Source organism: Amblyomma mixtum, chromosome 1, assembly GCF_055824585.1.
Source record: "Amblyomma mixtum isolate Tamu chromosome 1, ASM5582458v1, whole genome shotgun sequence".
NCBI classification, from domain to species: Eukaryota; Metazoa; Arthropoda; class Arachnida; order Ixodida; family Ixodidae; genus Amblyomma; species Amblyomma mixtum.
The window spans coordinates 175865588-175888577 of NC_143012.1; the positions used below are offsets into that span (position 1 = coordinate 175865588).

Below are 22990 nucleotides of genomic sequence, written 5' to 3' on the forward strand. Positions count from 1 at the left end.
CCTCGTTTTCAATGGGCAGATACCGTATTCCATGGGGGTGAAGTGGAAATTGTTTCTTTATAGTCCTTTGAAGTACGTCCCAAAAGTAAACCCCTTCCCAACAATGCAGAAAAACGTGATCTATCGTTTCTGGTTGCTTGCAGATAAGGCAGTGATGACCCCACGGAAGAAATAAGCCCTTATCCTGTAAAAACATTTTGACTGATAACGTTCCTGTGTGCAACTTGAAAAAAAAAAGTTTTAACCCCTGGGTCGACGTGCATTCCCTTTACCCTCTTTAACACATTCCTTCCAGGGCCTCCACTGTACAAGGCCCTATACATGGGTTCCAGCAAGACAACTTCACATAAATCCTTATACAATTTTTGCTTGTTCACTGTAGATAAATATTCGTTGGAAAACCTCGTTGAGAGAAATCGGACACTTGCGACAACTTCTCTGAAGTACCCAAAAATTCCGCCCGATAGGGTTTCGGTTGCAACAACAAAGTCAGGCAGCGCGCGCCCCAGCCTTACTTGGCACACGGTGCGCAAAAACGGATCACTGACATCACGCAGAAACATAAATCTGTTAACAATCTGCCGCAAGAAAAGGTGTCCCAGACCCACTCCACCATCCTTCACTTTTCTAAACAAATTCGTCCGGCTGCACCTTTCCCATTGTGCAGCCCACACAAAAACAGCAAAAATTCGATGTAGCTATTGTATGCTCATTCTTCCACAATGCAACACTTGCATCGCATACCACACCTTACTGATAAAGAAAAGGTTGCACACGGTGGCTCTAGCGAAAATTGATAAGCCTGTTCCTTTCCATCTTTCCGCCTTCTCACGCGCATCCTGGGTCTGCACTCTCCAATATGTTTCGCTATCACGATAGCTTTCTAGCGGTACTCCAAGGTACTTCGTTGGTGTCTTCACCCAGGGTACGTTTGCAAAGTGGTCCATCGTCGTTTGCCATGCTCCGTGCCAGAGCCCCACTGACTTAGACCAGTTCACTCTGCTGCCTGAGGTTTTGCAGAATTCAGCGACACATTATGTGCCATTGAACCCAACGCAACACAACACGCGTCGCAAAAAAATCAAGGACCATCAAAAAGTGAGAAAAAAATCTTTCCCCAACGTGGGGCTCAAACCCACGACCCTGAGATTAAGAGTCTCATGCTCTACCGACTGAGCTAGCCGGGCGACGCGAACGGTGTTTCAAAAATAACCACACAAAGAATGGGGCAAGAAAGAGTGATAGCACGTGTCGTTGACGAGGAGACGGTCGGCGGCGTCGGGGCAGCCGACCTGGCATCTCTGCCGTCCTGAGAAGCTGGGAAGCTGTGCGAAGGGTTGCCTCTCGGCCCGGAGACGGTCGGCGGCGTCGGGGCAGCCGACCTGGCATCTCTGCCGTCCTGAGAAGCTGGGAAGCTGTGCGAAGGGTTGCCTCTCGGCCCGCTTTTTCTCCACACGTTCTCCAAGCCGTCTGCTAGGCTCGGCAGGCCGCAGCGAAAGTGGCGCTGTGCCATCGAACGCAGCAGGAAGTGCGAGGACCCGCTCAGAGAGCCGCGTCAATGCGGAAACAGCTTAAGAACAAGCAAATGGACGTTGTGTTGCGCTGTGGCGTGTCGTTTTCTTTTGTGTTGTGTCGCGTTGCGCTTACTGGCGCGTACGTATTTAAGGTTATCATGCGACAAGCTGAAGGTAAGGGAAAATTGTTTCCTCCAGAATTTCATAAAAATCTGAAAAACAACGTTGGTGTAGACGGCTCCAAGTAAAAAAAAAAGAAACATCAGAACCATTGGGCTTCTAGTGGGTTCCAATAGGCTCGAATTGGACGAGTTCAGTGGCCAACTGGTTCCAACTGGTACGGTGTTCCAATCCAATTGGACCAGTTGGGTTACCAATTGGTGAGCCTATGCGTGCCATCGGGGTCCGGCCGCAGCAGACGACGACAGCCCCAGCACGCCTGCCAAGCACGCGCAGACTGGATTTCGTGGCTGCTAACTGCATGCCGGCGGCACGCTGTCCCGTACCCGCCTGGCTGAGCGCGTCCAGCCAAACATATCTGTGGAGACCCGACGACGACTTGTGTCTGCGATTCGTCGTCGCGTCTCCACAAATATATTTGGCTGGACGCGGTCAGCCAGGCGGGAACGGGACAGCGTTCCGCCGGCATGGAGTTCATGGATGGATGGAAAAACTTTATTTTCGTCAGAGAGCATGTGTGGACGATTCCGTGTTAGATGGCTATTAACCCATGGCTGACGGCGACCTGGGTGGCCCACTCCATGGCCCTGGTCTGGACGACCTCATCTGAGCTGGCCAACACGGCCTCCCACTGCTCGAGGGAAGGATCACGCATAATATCCGCCGGTGGCGGTGCTATGCTGCAGCTCTATAATATGTGGTCATAGGTTGCCAATTCCTCACACCATTTGCACTCCGGCTGAATGTCCGGGTAGATTTTGCTCAACACATATGGGTTGAAGAAACATCTCGTCTGCAATCTTCGCCAGACACATTCCTGCGCCTTCACCAATTGCTTGTCCGGGGGTGGGTAAATCCTCCGCTCAAGTCTGAAATGGTTAGTAATGTCATGAAAGGATACCAGCACTTCTTTCGTGGACCTTCCCGGGACGTCCGGCTCACCTACTCGGCTGACGAAACCTCGAGCATTCATGTGAGCCGTCTCGTTCTCAGGGTTCCCAGAGTGTGCAGGTACCCAGACAATGTCTGCCAACGTAGACCCTCGCCCCTTGGCCCGATTCAGCAATCGCGCCGCAGTGACAGATATTCTCCCCCTCGCCAAATTTCGGAAGGCTGTTTTTGAATCGCTGAAGATCAGGTCAGCATTACTACTAGTTATAGCTAGTGCTATCGCCGTTTCCTCTGCAGTTTCTGGGGAGCGGGTTTTGACTGATCCAGAGGCGATCAAGCGTCCCCGTCAGTCCACCACCGCAATTGCAAATGCGTCCTTGTCCTTATACTCGGCTGCTTCTACATAGACTGCTTCGTTGTACTTCCCGTACTTAGCATGTAAAGCTTTGGCTGTTGCTTTCCTGCGGTCCTCGTGATGTATTGGATGCATATTCTTGCGCAAAGGTTTTATGTACAAGCCCTTGTGCATTTCCTGCCTCATCTGAATTTTCGTGTCACCGGCTGGAACGTCAACTCCAATGCCGATCCTTTTCAATATGTCCCTTCCTGCTTTTGTTTTTGAAAGCCTACCGAGCTGCATCACCGAATGCGCCTCCCGTAGTTCTTCTAGGGTGTTGTGCACCCCTAATCCCAGCAGCCTTTCGGTAGACGCATTGTGAGGCAACCCAAGGGCCGCTTTATACGCCTGCCTAATCATAGCCTCCACCTTGCCTTTTTCCGTCGCGTCCAACTTCAAATAAGGCGTCGCATACGCTATTCTACTAAGCACAAACGCCTGCACTAGCTTACACAAGTCGTTTTCCTTAACACCTCTGTTACGATTGGCGGTTCTCCTGATTAGCCGCACGGTAGCATTGACCGTATTTTTAAGCCTTTGCAAGGACTCGCTATTCTTCCTGTTAGTCTGCAGATACATACCCAGGATCCTGATCGTTTGGAACTCAGCGACCGGTACTCCCCCCCCCCCCCCCCTTTCACCTCTAAAGGTGGTGGCGGCACATAGTGCCTCGCATTTATCCCTCCTGGTTTATCCCTCAGCACTAAAATCTCGGACTTGGGCTGAAAGCACGAGAGTCCTGCTTCCGCTGCTAGCTCCTCCACAATATCCACCGCCTGCTGTAGAGTTTCTTCCAATTGTGCGTCACTGCCTCTTGTTACCCATAGAGTAATGTCATCCGCATAAAATGTAAGTTTAAGTCCCGATATCCTTTGCAGCCTGGGTGGCATCTTGATCAAGGCGAGATTAAATAGGAACGGCAATAATACCGACTCTTGCGGTGTCCCCCTGCCCCCCAATGAGAAGGGATTCGATTTCATTTCTCCGACTACAACCTCCGCAGTTATACCCTCCAGAAACGATCTGATGTACCGGAAGGTTCTACCCCCCGGTCCTATGTCCGATAGGTTCCTCAATATTGCCTCATGGGTAACATTGTCAAATGCCTTAGTTAGCTCGAGCTCCAAGATAGCCTTGGTGACCGTACCGTACCCAGGATCAACCACGTCTTTTTTTAGCTGTATCATGACGTCCTGCGTTGATAAATTAGCACTCAAGCCCTTGACCTCTACATAACCCTGAAGCCTGTTCAGGACCACATGCTCCATCAATTCGGCCAAGCACGACGTTAGCGAGATGGGACGCAGATTCTCAATGCAGAGCTTCTTGCCTGCTTTAGGAATAAATGTAATCCTAGCATGCTCCCACTCTGGCGTAATCTCCCCGGCCGCCCAATAATTATTCATCAAATTCGTGAGTGCCCCCACTGACTTGAAATCCAGGTTCCTCAGCATTTTATTAGTAACCCCGTCCGGACCCGCTGCTGACGTGGTACGAAGCTGGCCCATTGCAAACTCCACCTCCGCCAATGTAAAGTCTGCATCTAATTCAAGGTTTTCCTTTCCAGAGTAATCCGGCAAGAAACAGCCCGCCTCTCCGTTTATGTAACGACTTCGGAGTTCATGTATAAATTCCCCAATCGTGCCTTGATACCGATGGACTAACCTAGCCATTTGCCCCTTCCGATCAGATTTGGTTGCCGCCGGGTCTAAAAGGTGCCTCAACAACTGCCATGTTTTTTTGCATCCGAATTGCCCATCCATCCGGTCACAAATCTGCCCCCACTGTTTGCACTGCAACTTCAATGTGTAGGTTTCGATTTCTCGTTCTAGCTTGGCCATCTTCCTACGGAGGACACCATTATTCCTTTGTTTTCTCCTCCTCCGAAAGAGACTCTCATGTGCTTCCCACATGTGTAACAATCTAGAGTCAGCCGTAAAGCCCTCCTCCTCCGTCGGAACCTCTTCTGTGGTACTCTTCACGGCCTGCGTGAGTTTCTCAACCTAAGTGCTCGATTTCCCCGTTCACTGCGTCATTCCTGTATTTCCGAAATCGGTCCCAGTCTGTCACTCGAGTTCCGTTCACCGTGTCTATGTGTTTAGCAGCACTAAATGTCGTGGAAAGGATATAGTGATGACTTCCCAGTGGCTGTCCCGTGTTTACCCACTTTGCATCCCTGATACCATTCACAAATGTGAGGTCCCACGAGATCGATCGAGTCTGTGCGTGCTTGGCAGGCGTACTGGGGCTGTCCTTGTCTTCTGCGGCCATTACATCCAATTGGTCCGCCCAACTGCACCGAATTTATCCAATGAATGTTTGTATATTTGACAAAAAAGGTAGAACTAATATGCTTCTTATCATAAAAGCTATCAGCAGCTTAACCTGCTAAATTCTACTCATCATCTACACCACCACTGGAGCTGAAGATAAATTAAATAACTGCGCTCAATGGGCAAGCGCCACTGGCCCCAGCATGAGAGCCTCATAAATTAGGTATATAAGTTGAAGCAGAAGTGTGTTCTCTGGATGTACATATTGAGGTAATGCATGCTACTAGCGCCTGAATGTGCAGTTTGCTTCTGTGACGTATGTGTGTCTCTTGGCTTTGATTTTCATAAAAGCTTGTTTATTTCAATTACGCAGAAAAATGTTGATTTGCTTTGCGTTAGGCAGGGTGTCTCCGTGCAGTCCTCATAAATCAGTTTTCCTTTTGCACATTACAATATGTTAAGTTGTAGAAATTTATCCAACATACAGAGCATATTATTCACAAACATTTAGCTACCTTTCTTAATGAATGTAACATATTTTATGAATATTTTATTGATTAAATAACTGCCTGGCCTAATGGGTCCAATTGGCTAGTCCAGTTGGATCCAATTGGTCTGGTGGCTAAAAACACAACTGGAACCAACTCGTTCCAATTGAGAAATCGAATTGGAAGCATTGGGAATGTCTAATAAGTTCAAATTAGAATGTCCAGTTGGTTCCAATGATTTTTTTATTGGCTGTGACATTCCAGCCTGCCGGGGGTTAGTCACAACGCCAGCTAACTGCGTTCTAGGGGGCTCTGACGAAGCAATGAGAACTGTGCCAACAGAACAGTAACCCGGGAAAACATTGTTTATTACTCGACCTGAAGGTGAACGGGGGGGGGGGGGGGGGGAGTTCATCTGCACATTTTTCACAAACTGGTTTCTCTTGTTTTGTCACTAGGAAGTTTGTGCTAAGTGTGCGTGCTGAATGCGGAGACGACATAATGTTACTTCTAATTGGTTTTTTTGAGTAAAGCAAACGGCGCAGTATCTGTCTCACATATCTCGGTGGACACCCGAACGGCGCCGTAAGGGAAGAAATAAAGGGGGGAGTGAGAGAAGACAGGACGAAAGAGGTGTCGTAGTGGAGAGCTCCGAATTAATTTTGCCCACCTGGGGATCTTCAACGTGCACTGAAATTTCACAGGAAGCGGGAGCATTTTGCGTTTCGCCTCCTTCGAAACGCGGCCGCCGCGGCCGGTGGAGGCGTTACGCGAAGGGTACCCATGTGCTCTACGATGTCAGTGCACGTATTTCTATAAAACGTCCCTGGTGTCTACAGGTCGTCCATTCTGCCAGAACCAGAACGGGGTTTGCAAAATGCAATTTGTTGACTTCACTGTCCCCTGAAGCTTGCCATTTTCCTCTCTGCATGAAATTTTGCACCAAAGCCGCCGCGGTGGCTTGTTGGGTATGGCTCTCGGCTGCTGACTCGAAAGACGCGGGTGCGATCCTGGCCGCGGCGGTCGAATCGCGATGTAGGCTAAACTCTAGAAGCCCGTGTACTGTGCGACGTCAGTGTACGTTAAGGAACCAAAGGCGGTAAAAATTTCCGGAGCCCTTCACTACGGCGTCCCTCATAGCATGAGTCGCTTTGGGAAGTTGAACCCATATATCAAACAAAACCTATTTCGGACAAATTACATGCAGTCCTTATGAGGTATAGCTACTTGTTTCATTTGTACATTACGGCCACGTGCGGCACATGCATCAGCGCTCTTGTTTCCGCTGATTCCCGCATAACCAGTGGCCCAGCAAAAATTATTGTGCGTCCTTGTGTATCAGCCTTTATTACATTATGTATAGTCCAGAGTTTGACGGTATACCGTCTGGCGAGGAGCGAACATAGCGTAAATAACAATCATACACTCGCCAAAATCTTTCAAAAAAAAAAAAGGAAACGACGTTTCGGGGTCCGTACGGGTCCCCTTGATCACAAGAGCGCTGCATGGAACGACAGTGGCTTATATACGGTTAAAATTTCCTAGTGAGCGATTATAGATTTCCGGCAGATTACCACGTGTCCTGTTAAAGGGACCATGCAAAGAATTAAAAGCCGCTTGTAAATGTCAGAAGTGATGCTCAGAAGCATTGACACCAAGTATGAGTCTTCGGAACTGAGCCGGCAATTTATTATGAATTTTTAAAAATCGTTTTTTTTTAATTCGCGGGCCGTTTGGTGTCTTCGTAGGGAGCCATTTTGGAACCAAAATCGGGAAAACAGACGTCACTAGTCCCATGACGTCGGCAGGCCACCACACGCTGTCATTCGCTCGAGCCGCGGCAGCTACGACGTCACGGGCACACTTCCGGTAGCGGTGAAAATCGTCTGCTCGAGCCGCCGCGCGCCCCCCTCGGGCAAGCGCGATCCAGGGCATTGCCTTCGCGCATATGTTCTCAATTTACCTCTGCCGCCTCTTTCTGTCGCGAGTTCGGGAGCCAAGAAAGCGCAGAGACCCGGAGAGACGCTGCTGACGCACGCTACTGCTCGGGAGTGGGACAACCGGTAGTCGTAAACCGAACGTCAGCGAATGACGTATTCATGGGCGGTGCCCAGTCCCGGAGCTGTTTTCTTTATTTTTTTATGGTGCCCCGCGCGTACGAGTTGAGGGGAGAGAGGAGGAGAGCGATTTTTAATCGTCTAAAACTTCGTTGTTATTGATGCTAGCTCAAAAATTCTTGCGCTGGGGTGACGAGTGATGGATTGCCTATCTTTATGTAATCTCGATAAATTTATTTCATCGTCCCTTTAAGAGCATGCTTTGTGCTATGTACATGGAATGATTCCAAAAGGAGGCGCGATGACAAGTTTTTCTCTGTGGCAATGATAGATGCTTCGTCCCAATCAATGGGGTGTCCTGTTGATGCGTTGTGTTCCGCCAAAGTATTCGATGTAGAGGGGCTGTTCATGACGTCATTCTGATGCTCTTTGAGCCTTCTTCTGAAATTTCCAGTTTCGCCAATGTAGGCAGCGTCCCACCTGGCATGGTATCTTGTACACCACACCAGGGAATCTTGAGCGTTCTAGGCGGTCTTTAACTCGGACCAGCTGCTGGTTTAACTTACTGGTAGGCTGATGAGCAATGTGCACGTCATATCCTTTGAAAATGCCTGCAAGGGCCTCGCTCACCCCCGCAGCGTACGGAATACTTGCACGCTTGGTTTCCCTGTTTTTCTCTTTTTGGCCAAGTCTGGATACTTGAGCAGAGCGCTTTTGGCTTTTCAGTAGCTGCTGGGGGTATCCGTTGCATTTGAGATCTGCTTTCACTTTGGCGATTTCACAGCGGCGCTTTTCCGGGCTAGAGCATAGGGTGAACGCACGATTAAACAGTGATTTGGCGACCGAACGCTTGTGTCCAATAGGGTGTGCTGATTCAAAGCTGAGGTACGTTCCAGTGTGCGTCGGTTTTCGATACACCGAGGATTCAAGTCTAGCGTTGTTCCTCTGGACGAGGACATCAAGGAAAGGGATTCGTCCATTCATTACCTCCTCCACGGTGAATTGTACAGCTGGCTGGATTGAGTTTAGATACCTCAGGAAAGGCTGTACGTCGCTGCGATGCATGATGCTGAAGCAGTCGTCTACGTAACGCAGGAATAGCTTAACATATTGTAATGTGCAAAAGGAAAACTGATTTATGAGGACTGCACGGAGACACCCTGCCTAACGCAAATCAACATTTTTCTGCGTAATTGAAATAAACAAGCTTTTATGAAAATCAAAGCCAAGAGACACACATACGTCACAGAAGCAAACTGTACATTCAGGCGCTAGTAGCATACATTACCTCAATATGTACATCCAGAGAACACACTTCTGCTTCAACTTATATACCCAATTTATGAGGCTCTCATGCTGGGGCCAGTGGCGCTTGCCCATTGAGCGCAGTTATTTAATTTATCTTCAGCTCCAGTGGTGGTGTAGATGATGAGTAGAATTTAGCAGGTTAAGCTGCTGATAGCTTTTATGATAAGAAGCATATTAGTTCTACCTTTTTTGTCAAATATACAAACATTCATTGGATAAATTCGGTGCAGTTGGGCGGACCAATTGGATGTAATGGCCGCAGAAGACGATGACAGCCCCAGTACGCCTGCCAAGCACGCGCAGACTCGATCTCGTGGGACCTCACATTTGTGAATGGTATCAGGGATGCAAAGTGGGTAAACACGGGACAGCCACTGGGAAGTCATCACTATATCCTTTCCACGATATTTAGTGCTGCTAAACACATAGACACGGTGAAAGGAACTCGAGTGACAGACTGGGACCGATTTCGGAAATACAGGAATGACGCAGTGAACGGGGAAATCGAGCACTTAGGTTGAGAAACTCACGCAGGCCGTGAAGAGTACCACAGAAGAGGTTCCGACGGAGGAGGGGGGCTTTACGGCTGACTCTAGATTGTTACACATGTGGGAAGCACATGAGAGTCTCTTTCGGAGGAGGAGAAAACAAAGGAATAATGGTGTCCTCCGTAGGAAGATGGCCAAGCTAGAACGAGAAATCGAAACCTACACATTGAAGTTGCAGTGCAAACAGTGGGGGCAGATTTGTGACCGGATGGATGGGCAATTCGGATGCCAAAAAACATGGCAGTTGTTGAGGCACCTTTTAGACCCGGCGGCAACCAAATCTGCGCGGAAGGGGCAAATGGCTAGGTTAGTGCATCGGTATCAAGGCACGATTGGGGAATTTATACATGAACTCCGAAGTCGTTACATAAACGGAGAGGCGGGCGGTTTCTTGCCGGATTACTCTGGAGAGGAAAACCTTGAATTAGATGCAGACTTTACGTTGGCGGAGATGGAGTTTGCAATGGGCCAGCTTCGTACCACGTCAGCAGCGGGTCCGGACGGGGTTACTAATAAAATGCTGAGGAACCTGGATTGCAAGTCAGGGGGGGCACTCACGAATTTGATGAATAATTATTGGGCGGCCGGGGAGATTACGCCAGAGTGGAAGCATGCTAGGATTACATTTATTCCTAAAGGAGGCAAGAAGCTCTGCATTGAGAATCTGCGTCCCATCTCGCTAACGTCGTGCTTGGCCAAATTGATGGAGCATGTGGTCCTGAACAGGCTTCAGGGTTATGTAGAGGTCAAGGGCTTCAGTGCTAATTTATCAACGCAGGACGTCATGATACAGCTAAAAAAAGACGTGGTTGATCCTGGGTACGGTACGGTCACCAAGGCTATCTTGGGGCTCGAGCTAACTAAGGCATTTGACAATGTTACCCATGAGGAAATATTGAGGAACCTATCGGACATAGGACCGGGGGGTAGAACCTTCCGGTACATCAGATCGTTTCTGGAGGGTAGAACTGCGGAGGTTGTAGTCGGAGAAATGAAATCGAATCCCTTCTCATTGGGGGGCAGGGGGACACCGCAAGAGTCGGTATTATTGCAGTTCCTATTTAATCTCGCCTTGATCAAGATGCCACCCAGGCTGCAAGGGATATCGGGACTTAAACTTACATTTTATGCGGATGACATTACTCTATGGGTAACAAGAGGCAGTGACGCACAATTGGAAGAAACTCTACAGCAGGCGGTGGATATTGTGGAGGAGCTAGCAGGGGAAGCAGGACTCTCGTGCTTTCAGCCCAAGTCCGAGATTTTTGTGCTGAGGGATAAACCAGGAGGGATACATGCGAGGCACTATGTGCCGCCACCACCTTTAGAGGTGAAAGGGGGGGGGGGAGTACCCGTCGCTGAGGTCCAAACGATCAGGATCCTGGGTATGTATCTGCAGACTAACAGGAAGAATAGCGAGTCCTTGCAAAGGCTTAAAAATACGGTCAATGCTACCGTGCGGCTAATCAGGAGAACCGCCAATCGTAACAGAGGTGTTAAGGAAAACGACTTGTGTAAGCTCGTGCAGGCGTTTGTGCTTAGTAGAATAGCGTATGCGACGCCTTATTTGAAGTTGGACGCGACGGAAAAAGGCAAGGTGGAGGCTATGATTAGGCAGGCGTATAAAGCGGCCTTTGGGTTACCTCACAATGCGTCTACCGAAAGGCTGCTGGGATTAGGGGTGCACAACATCCTAGAAGAACTACGGGAGGCGCACTTGGTGATGCAACTCGGTAGGCTTTCAAAAACAAAAGCAGGAAGGGACATATTGAAAAGGATCGGCATTGGAGTTGACGTTCCAGCCGGTGACACGAAAATTCAGATGAGGCAGGAAATGCACAAGGGCTTGTACATAAAACCTTTGCCCAAGAATATGCATCCAATACATCACGAGGACCGCAGGAAAGCAACAGCCAAAGCTTTACATGCTAAGTACGGGAAGTACAACGAAGCAGTCTATCTAGAAGCAGCCGAGTATAAGGACAAGGACGCATTTGCAATTGCGGTGGTGGACTGAAGGGGACGCTTGATCGCCTCTGGATCAGTCAAAACCCGCTCCCCAGAAACTGCAGAGGAAGCGACGATAGCACTAGCTATAACCAGTAGTAATGCTGACCTGATCTTCAGCGATTCAAAAACAGCCTTCCGAAATTTGGCGAGGGGCAGAATATCTGTCACAGCGGCGCGATTGCTGAATCGGGCCAAGGGGCGAGGGTCTACGTTGGCAGACATTGTCTGGGTACCTGCACACTCTGGGAACCCTGAGAACGAGACGGCTCACATGAATGCTCGAGGTTTCGTCAGCCGAGTAGGTGAGCCGGACGTCCCGGGAAGGTCCAGGAAAGAAGTGCTGGTATCCTTTCATATCATTGCTAACCATTTCAGACTTGAGCGGAGGATTTACCCACCCCCGGACAAGCAATTGGTGAAGGCGCAGGAATGTGTCTGGCGAAGATTGCAGACGAGATGTTTCTTCAAGCCATACGTGTTGAGCAAAATCTACCCGGACATTCAGCCGGAGTGCAAATGGTGTGAGGAATTGGCAACCTATGACCACATATTATAGAGCTGCAGCATAGCACCGCCACCGGCGGATATTATGCGTGATCCTTCCCTCGAGCAGTGGGAGGCCGTGTTGGCCAGCTCAGACCAGGTCGTCCAGACCAGGGCCGTGGAGTGGGCCACCCAGGTCGCCGTCAGCCATGGGTTAATAGCCATCTAACACGGAATAGTCCACACATGCTCTCTGACGAAAATAAAGTTTTTCCATCGATCCATTAACTGCATGCCGGCGGAACGCTGTCCCGTTCCCGCGTGGCTGAGCGCGTCCAGCCAAATATATTTGTGGAGACCCGACGACGAATCGCAGACACAAGTCGTCGTCGGGTCTCCACAGATATGTTTGGCTGGACGCGCTCAGCCAGGCGGGTACGGGACAGCGTGACGCCGGCATGCAGTTAGCAGCCACGAAATCCAGTCTGCGCGTGCTTGGCAGGCGTGCTGGGGCTGTTGTCGTCTTCTGCGGCCGGACCCCGATGGCACGCATAGGCTCACCAATTGGAAACCCAATGGTCCAATTGGATTGGAACACCGTACCAGTTGGAACCAGTTGGCCACTGAACTCGTCCAATTCGAGCCTATTGGAACCCATTAGAAGCCCAATGGTTCTGATGTTTCTTTTTTTTTTACTTGGAGCCGTCTACACCAACGTGGTTTTTCAGATTTTTATGAAATTCTGGAGGAAACAATTTTTCCTTACCTTCAGCTTGTCGCATGATAACCATAAATACGTACGCGCCAGTAAGCGCAACGCGACACAACACAAAAGAAAACGACACGCCACAGCGCAACACAACGTCCATTTGCTTGTTCTAAAGCTGTTTCTGCATTGACGCGGCTCTCTGAGCGGGTCCTCGCACTTCCTGCTGCGTTCGATAGCACAGCGCCACTTTCACTGCGGCCTGCCGAGCCTAGCAGACGGCTTGGAGAACGTGTGGAGAAAAAGCGGGCCGAGCGGCAACCCTTCGCACAGCTTCCCAGCTTCTCAGGACGGCAGAGAAGCCAGGTCGGCTGCTCCGACGCCGCCGACCGTCTCCTCGTCAACGACACGTGCTATCACTCTTTCTTGCCCCATTCTTTGTGTGGTTATTTTTGAAACACCGCTCGCGTCGCCCGGCTAGCTCAGTCGGTAGAGCATAAGACTCTTAATCTCAGGGTCGTGGGTTCGAGCCCCACGTTGGGCGAAAGTTTTTTTCTCACTTTTTGATGGTGCTTGATTTTTTTGCGACGCGTGTTGTGTTGCGTTGGGTTCAATGGCACATAAGCAACTAAGGCCATTATGCGCCAGACACAAGTTTTGTATGCATTGCGGGAAGAAACTAAAGTGATTTCACATCTCACACTTTCTTCAGAAGCTTTGTTCTTTCAGAAATTTAAAAACGGTGGAAATTTCAACAAATGCTTTTTTTCCCAGGAGTAACCTAGGGTGCAATGGGATGTGTGAAGCATAAAGTTCTTGGAAGTGCTTTTGTGTTAGTTGTTGGAGCTAAGTGCAGGAACATAAAATGTGGTTTATGGTTACCACTTCTCCGTAAGGATGAAGTTATGTTTAAGGTGTGGGGGGTTGGGTCTATTGGAAGACGACACAGAATCACTTCTTTGTAACGTTCCTGGAGAGTGCGCGACTTCCATTGATCTAAAAGGGACTTTACCAAGTTTAAAAGTGTACACAACAGCAACACGCTGTTGCTGTTATACAACTTGTACAACAAGTGTACAAGTGTACAAATAACAAGCGTGGTTTATTATTTACTTGGGCGTCCCAAGCGGACTGCCATTTTTCTTAATTTCTGATGTACTAGGTTAATGCAGTCCTTAAAGGGAATATTTACTTTGTAAATATTCTTGTCTTTGCTTGAACTGCGCAAGTCTGCTCTCTTGTTGCCTTTTATCCGGACATGACTCGGTACCCAGCAGTTTTGTTTTTTCCTTGTGCTGTGGTTGTTATTGTCTGATTATTATACCATTGTTATTATTATAATCTTCGCTGAGGTTGCGCGAGGAATTTTCCACTTTATACCACATCGAATAAAACACGTTTAGAAATTTTTCTCGGGTGTTTCATTATATTGAAGATGCGTGTTATGTGGCTTCATATGAGTTTTTGTCGTATATAACCAGGATGTATTGAGCAAAATACTGCACCCGCTACCGATACCATCGCTTAGCACGAGCCGCATTGAGCAGACGCTCCGGACCTGTCCAGACTCCCGCCTCCCGTGTTAAACAAGCGTCACTTCCGGCGGGTGGTGATGACGGCCGTTTTTCCAGTTTGCGAGCCGTTGGCGCCTTAACCGTTTGAATCCGGAACGTAATGTTTTGAGGGTAACATACACTGGGGGTAACAAAATGAACAAGAGAGGGGAAAACCTCAAGTTGCTAGAGCCAACGTTTCGACAAGGGGACTTGTCTTCGTCTGGGCAAAGCGTTCATCATCGGCAGGGATTAAAAGGGTCTTCGCTTAGAGGAGGAAGGCCCCGGGGGTGGGGAAGGAAAGTGGTGTGGGAGGGGATGCGTGTCAGGAAGGGGAGGGAGGTGAATCATGATTCGTTAGGCTGCAATAGTGGAACAACTTATATCCGGGGGGTGTATAGAGTCCGGGGGGTGTATAGAGTAGGGGGGTGTATAGAGAGAGATAATAGAGTCTCTGAATAACGCTTCCATTATCCCAGCAGATAGCATACTTGTCACACTTGACGTCGCCGCTTTGTACACAAATATTCCCATTAATGAAGGTATCGACGCACTCTTAAAAATTCTAACTCAAAGTCCTCACCCGCACGAAACTGAAGTGTACCTCACGCTACTTGAATTGGTACTAACACTCAACTACTTTGAATTCAATTCTTCTTACTACCTTCAAGTATTTGGAACAAGCATGGGCACTCCCTTCGCACCCACCTACGCGAACATTTTTATGGGGCTACTAGAATCTAAACTTCTAAATTCATTTCTAAAAAAACCACTCATATACCTGCGGTACATAGACGATATTTTCATGATATGGGAGCATGGGGCTGAGACCCTGAAGGCATTCGTCACACATTTCAATTCATGCCACTCCAGCATTAAATTCACCTTCAACTCCTCGAAAACGCAAGTCAATTTCCTTGACACCACTGTTCATTTAGAAAATAGCAAGCTCAAAACCACACTTTACAGGAAGCCTACTGACCGACAACAATACTTAGATTTCACTAGCCATCATCCAAGACACTGCAAACATGGTATATTCGTAGGACAGGCAACGAGACTAAGAAGAATATGTAGCGACGACGATGACTACCTGAAACACCTCCACTCGCTAAAAAACACACTAATCACCAGAAACCATCCACAGACAACCCTTAATAATGCGTTCCAACGAGCAACCACTTTGAAACGAGATGTAGTTCTTAAAAAACGAACAAAAGCTAACAGTCAACGACCTCCTGCACTTATAACGAAATACTCAAACGCGCTTCCAAACATAAACAATATCCTGCGGAAATACCACCCCATTTTAACTGGTAACGACCGTCTCAAGAAAATATTTCCCGACGCACCAAGGGTAACATACAGACGCAACAGAAACCTGAGGGACATCCTGGTGCATGCTAGGCTCGGTAAGAAACCACCACCGACAGTAACTTCATGCTCTCGACCTAGATGCAAGACATGCAAACATTTACAAAGGGACACTACGGTTAAAAGTACGGCAAGCGATTTCAGTTTCGATATAAAGACCAGTTTTGACTGCACATCGTCCAATATTTTCTACATGCTCCAGTGCTCCTACTGCCAGAAACAATATATCGGAGAAACCGGACAAACAATGAGTGCCAGATTAAACGGGCACCGGGCTGACACAACACGGAATGAACAGGAGGCAGTGTCGACCCATTTTAATCAACGCCATCACAAATTCGACGAATTCATAATGTTCATTCTTCAGTCAGGCTTCAAATCGACTAGGGACAGAAAATACAGAGAAGCATTCCTAATCCACAAATTTAAAACACTGCAACCAACAGGGATCAACATGTCCAGAGGAAACCTGGAATCTCTCAGGTGCATTCCAGGGTCAGCATAATTTTAAATTAACAAATGTCTTGCACGTGGTCAGACTATTTCCTAGAACCTCACATAAGTATACTGTCGCTCCTTGCACCCTTCCCAAGTCATATCTTCCACCCCATTTCCGGCCTTGTCACCCTCTCCCTTTGTTCACCTTTTTTTTTTCTCCTAATCCCCTGCTACCAGTTCTCGGAAACCATGGCACTCCTGTTACCCCCTCCGCCCCCACTTTTTGGCTTTCTCTGAACACGAGCCATTCCCCCCCCCCCCCCTGCCTTGTCCTTCCTTGGAAATGCCCCCTTTCCTTTCTCCTTTCAGTGCCAGCCCTTTTTTTTTCCTTGTTCTCATTTCCCTGTACCACGCTGACTAATCCTTTTATCTGAGTTTTGCAGGTTCACCCAGCGCCTCACCCCTTCCCCCGTCGCAGCCCCTTCAAAGCCTTTTGTTCATTATACACCCCCCGGATATAAGTTGTTCCACTATTGCAGCCTAACGAATCATGATTCACCTCCCTCCCCTTCCTGACACGCATCCCCTCCCACACCACTTTCCTTCCCCACCCCCGGGGCCTTCCTCCTCAGAGCGAAGGCCCTATTTAATCCCTGCCGATGATGAACGCTTTGCCCAGACGAAGACAAGTCCCCTTGTCGAAACGTTGGCTCTAGCAACCTGAGGTTTTCCCCTCCCTTGTTCATTTTGTGATCGCCAAGGACCATCTACCGCACCCTCTCTATACTCTGGGGGTGTACTGTGAAAAAAAAAACCTTTTACGGTGCGCAGATTTTCGGTCAAGTAGGCCTTTAACGTGCACTGACATCGAACAGCAGGCGGGATTCTTTGCGTTTCGCCTCCGTCGAAACACGGCCGCCGCGGTCGGGTTCGAACTCGAGAACTCCGGTGCAGCAGCCGAGCGCCCTAACCGCTGAGCCACTGAGCTCCTGGTTTTACAGATGAATTAATCTGAGCGGAATTACCTGTCGTTGATGTCGGAATCGTCATCATCGTAGCAGGCCAGACCAGAGCCCCCTATATTTTTCCCAGTGGGCGCATTTGACGCATCCTGCCTAATCCTGGCCCGGTGCATTGGAACTTCATCCGGTGTTGCACCTTGCGCTGTGCCCCAACAAATTTTGGCTACACCGTGCCAAAATAGTACATGCGCTTTCGAGAAGCTTGCAGGCAAAGCAACCTCTCCAGTGCACGCAACTCTTGGAAATAGACAAAATTTGTAGGGCCGCAGCGCCGAGGGTAACCGCGTTTTAGAAAGCACAAAAAGCTGATATGGATATTATTTACGGTGGGCTACATGCCTATCAACAATTAAGGAGCCCAACAGTAAAAGTATTATTTAATCATCCTGCTAGTTAGAACGTCTCACCTGCATTATGATGTATTACACCACTGACACTGACACTATTACACTATGTCGAAAAATTACTCTTTTAACTCAAAATTGTGTAAAATATTACGTGAAACACCCTGTATATGCATATACAATTGGCTTAAAGGTAACACCAACACTGTGGAAGTGCGTAATGGTTCCGCGGCTGACTTTTGCGAAAGGGGTGCTGTGCTTAAAATCAGGTGTAGTACACAAACTACAGATTTCATGCCCAAAAATTCTAAGCACAATATTTCTAATGGGTCGTTAGTTCTGAAGGCAATTTTTTCGCATATTGTCAGATTTGGCCGTAACAATCAACATATTCGCAAATGCTACCTGGGAGATAGGTTTTGTAGCCTTGCACTTTTTATTGTCAAAAACGGACCCCATTCGTTTTCTGTGGTAGTCTGGAATACTACGTGCGTGCGAAGGACAATGTTTGAAACCAGCATTTTGCTCCTTATCGGTAGAGAAGACCATTTTCCTCTGTACGCGATAATAACGGCATAATGGAATATTCCAGTTCCCTCATAAATAAAATTGATGTACAGGAGGACTGCGCGAAACCGAGACAGCAGAGTGGCGACAAAAATGGGGCAAATGATTCACTGCATGAACATTGAGCTGGAAAGGGTGAAACCCGGAAGGAAACACCGTGCGATAAATCAAGACAGTACCCTTTTATTTGGGGCTAAATCAGCTTGGCTTAGAAGCTGGCAATATAGATGTAAGCGTTAACAGGGAGCTGACATTTGTGTACAAGGCAAGAGCAATGTAGAAAACATTAAACATTTTCTTTTGATCTGTATAGCTATACATGCAGGTATCAGAAGACACATGATGAGACATTCAGTAGTTTTGGGCTTTAGGGATAGTGAAATGAAAATTTACACATCAACAGTAGAGGCGACCAAAGGAAAATCATAGTACTGGTGGTTTGGAAGCGGAAAGAAGAAATGGCGTTAACCTTCGCAGATATCAGTCATATAGCTTAGAAAAATGAGAAATATCACCTACGGAGAAAAAGTAAACAGAATGGGGTTCAGAGTTAAAAATGAAGACCCATCCGTCCGTCCGTCCGTCCTTCCTGTAATGTCATGTAGGTCACGTCACATGACATGACATCACATGACATCACACTCCACTCCACTGCTGTCTGCTCCTGCCGCATATCGCCTCAGTACTATGCGTGAATTTCGTGCTGACATACACTTACAGATGCGAGCACTTATTGCGTTAGTACTAATTACATAAGTAGTGACTACAAGCTTTGAATTTTGAAGAGTATTTGAGCAAAGAACTAACTGCCTAGGATTATATTACACGTCCTGAGTAAATACACGTTTAATACCACCGAAATTCCTTCAGTGGAAGGAGAGCGCCTCTGTATAGCCGACGCCAGCACGAACAGTGACCTAGATACACTTGCCTTGTGCGCCATCAAACCCCATATTACAAACTAAGTAGATACACTTGCGTAACAAGTTGTGCTATGAATAGATGGTTAGTGGGGCGCTGGGACATTGGCATCGCCACAGCGGCGTCGGTGGTTCAGTGAAAATTGTCGCTATTATCGCTATTCAAGAAACTAAGATAGAAAGTGAAGTGGATACAGAGATAGCCTTGTGACCTTTCCTAACAGATTACAACGTCTGTGTGTCGCACTCAGTGGGTCTTTCGGCAGGTTGCTTTCTTTTCTCAAAGAAGAGTCTACCTATTTCTGACTTTAAGTACCAGGTTGACATAGAAGGCCGTCTGATATGTTGTGACTTTCGACTGCATGGCGAGTCGTGGAGGGTTATCAATGTGTATGCTTCAAATAATCTGGCGCAACGAGCAGTTTTTTTCCATACAATTGCAACTCTCCTAGGATGTGATCGTTATGTCGTTTTCATGGGTGACTTCAACTGTGTGTGCGACCCACGCGATCGCACAGGTCCTAACCAAAACGCCGATAAGAGCTCTGGTATATTATTCTCTATTACCGAAAACGGACGTTTAATTGATGCCGGATTGTGATCCGCCTAAACATTCATCAGAGGAGCCTCACATTCACGCCTTGATCGCATTGACGTTTCCGTAGATCTCCTTAAACGGCACATTTCATGTAATGTCAAGCCTGTTTCTTTCTCAGATCATGCTATGGTCATTGCGTGGATAGATAATGCGCCCGTCCCAAATTTCAGCCGCAGTGGGAACTGTGGAAGCTTAATTCCGAGCTTCTAAATGATGAGCATTTTCAGCAGCGAGTGATGACAGCTTTGGAATCATGCTTGGTCATAGATGTCCCATTATTTGCAGCTTGGGAGATGTTTAAGCTAGAAGTTCGTAGCATAGCTATTGAGATCGGCTCCGTGAAGTCTTATCTTAAGCATGGTGAGGAGAAACGGTTACTTCAGAGTCTTTATAATCTGCATGCGCTTGAATGTGAGGCTCCTGGCTTGTATAAATGGAAATTGGTGCGGTTAAGTGACCCCTTCAGAAGTTTGATGCAGAACGCTATCGTGCGGCCGGTGTACGATCCCGCAGCAACCGTGCTCTGCACTCTGAGGAGCCTACTAGACAGGCCTTGCTAGATGAGCGTAGTCACGTGGCTGCCAAGCGAATTTCTAAGCTCTACTGTGGTGGTCCCCTGGTCACAAGTACAGATGTCATAGTTACCGAGTTTGAAAACCACTATAGCTCTCTGTTTGCTGCCACGTCTAGCACTGCTGATGATGATCATATAGTGCGATTGGTGTCCATGATTAACCCACTCATTCAGGATGAGAGCAAGGCAATAAGTGGCTCTTTAAGCTTGTGTGAATTGCAAGATGCAATTGATCAATTGCCGCTTTTGAAAACCCCGGGGCCTGACGGCCTCTCAGGAGAATTTTACAAGGCATTTAAATCCGTTCTAGCCCCTGTCCTGCTCCAAATTTTTGAGACAAGTATTGATGTTGAATTTCTGCTTCAGTCATTTACGAAAAGTCATATTGTCTTTATACCAAAGACCGAGGATAAGGAAAAACTTCGATTTGTAGATGGCTACAGACCAATCACGCTTTCTAATGTAGATTATAAGATTTTTGCTGAAGTACTGTCAAATCGGCTGCAGCTTGCAATGTCTACTTTGATTGGGCCTCATCAAACATGTGGCTTGCGGGGACGATCAATACAATCTAACCAACATGTAGCGCGTACGGTGTTGCAGTATTGCAGTGACGCTCAAGAACAATTAGCAATGCTACAAATTGACCTGGAAAAGGCATCTAATCGAGTGTGCCATTCATTTCTTTTTGCACTTTTAAATCACGTCAATCTCGGTTCAATACTTTCTACTGGCATACGCCTTTGTTACAAATCCTGTACCACGCGGTTGATTGTTAATGGCTGTCTCTCGCAACCAGTCCCAATTCAGTCTTCGGTGAAACAAGGGTGCCCGCTGTCTCCGCTCCTGTTCGCATTATACTTGGAGCCACTTTGCATAAGTGTTATAAACAGTAGAGCTGTCAATGGTTTCCGAATAATGGGCCACGAACTGAAGGTATTGGCTTATGCAGATGACCTTGAGTTTTTTTTGGTTTGCAGACCACCAAAGTACCTTGGCGTCCCTTTGAGTGCCTATAAGCATAGCGAACATTATTGGAAAGACCACGTGTCAACTCTTCAGCGCTATGCTGAAACGTTTGTCCCCCATGGCCTCTCAATTTTTGGCAGGGCGACCGGCTGTAATCTGTTTCTCGCCACTAAAATATATTATGTACTGCAAATTATTCATTGCGCAAGACTTCCTATACAGCGTTTTCACAGGGTTTTCGCGACTTTTGTGTGGGATTCGTCTTTTGAATCCATGAGGCGCGATAACCTTTTTCGGCCTGTAAGCGCTGGTGGCCTTGGTCTAGTTCACCTGTATGTCCGACAGATAGTGTCACGTTTCATGTTTTTCCGTGACACTACACACCCAATAGTACGTTCATTCCTGCAAACAAATTTAGTTCATGTTTTACCCAACCTCATTGTGTCTTCCAATATTTGTGACCGTCCATGTTTGTGGGGAATAATGCAAGAGGTGTGTTTGGCTGTCCGTTTCCTAATTGTTCGTTTTTCCCCTGAGTTCCTTTCTTTAGTGTCGAGGAAAAAGTTGTATAGGGATTTGATTAGTATGCTCTTCCCTCCGCCCATGTACCGCTCTCTGTATTTTGGTTTACCTGGGCATGACGTACTCAAAAGAGTACGTAAGATGCCAGTCCCAGCGTGTACAAAGACCTTTTTCTTTCAATTACACACCGGTACCTTGCCCGTTAGAACATGGTTAGAGAAAAAAGGGCATTTTTGTGTCTACCGTTAATTGCCGCCTTTGTGATGAACCAGAAACAATTGAGCATTGTTTCATCAGTTGCAAAGATGCAGTACTCTTCTGGGATATCCTGGAACGCACATTTAAAAAAAAGAATTCATCTGACTCCACATTCTGTTCGCTATCTCACTGCGCTGCCATTTGTTGATGAACACCTGGACATGTTCTTTCTGATTGGACTGCACAGCCTCTGGAAAACCCGCATGATGGACAGACACTGTGAACCTGTTGAGTCTACAAAGGATCATTTCAGTCGAATGGTTGTTAATCTCAGAGACGTGTATGCCCAGACTGAGTACGAACCGGAGTGGCACTCACTATTAGTGATGTGCTCTGCATTGCCCCTTTTCTAGTGCATGGTCTTTTCAATATGTATTGTTTAACACTGTTTTCATAATGGCTTGTATATAGCTCATGTACATAGAACATTACAGCACTGTAATAAATACCATGTTGAAGAAAAAGAAGCGTTGGTGGTTCAGTGGTGGAATGCTCGCCTGCCACACGGGTGGCTCGGGTTCGATTCCCGGCCGACGCATTGCCTTTTATTTTTTCGCGCAGTATTAGAAACAACTTTAGGTGCTCACAGGAGTGCATCATTTGGGAGACGCGAGACCTCACGCCTCTTAAAGGCCCATCTCCATGGGCGCATCCGAGGCGCACGAGCGCAGCGCCTACGCGTACCAGCGTACGCCGGAGCCGGGCTGCGCATGCGCGACGTGCCGACGCGAGCTGGCGCCGGCGCCGGAAGTGGCCGCTGGTTTGCGGTCGGTGTAACCAATCATGCACAGAACGCAGTTCCCTCGGCATCCGGTACGGCCCTTGGCGCCGTTTGCTTCGCCGAGCCGAGCTGAACGCGGTAGCAGCGACAGGTCATCGAGTTGCATGTTTTCCGACGCTTGTCGCGGAGCGGCGCTGGGCGCGTAAGCGCTGCGCTGGTGCGCCTCGGATGTGTCCATGGAGATGGGCCTTAAGAGAGAAAGCGATGTGCGAGCC

General features: G+C 48.0%; 2 non-coding genes and 1 pseudogene across 2 annotated transcripts; 2 read left to right on the forward strand and 1 right to left on the reverse strand.

The window, feature by feature from the left end:
* Positions 1-1114: 1114 nt before the first annotated feature.
* On the reverse strand, positions 1115-1187 carry TRNAK-CUU (transfer RNA lysine (anticodon CUU)). Its single transcript has one exon. It is a non-coding gene; the product is annotated as a tRNA-Lys (tRNA).
* A 9253-nt stretch (positions 1188-10440) lies between these two features.
* LOC149369966 (uncharacterized) lies at positions 10441-12378 on the forward strand (annotated as a pseudogene).
* A 948-nt stretch (positions 12379-13326) lies between these two features.
* On the forward strand, positions 13327-13399 carry TRNAK-CUU (transfer RNA lysine (anticodon CUU)). The gene has a single exon. It is a non-coding gene; the product is annotated as a tRNA-Lys (tRNA).
* The last annotated feature ends 9591 nt before the right edge of the window (positions 13400-22990 follow it).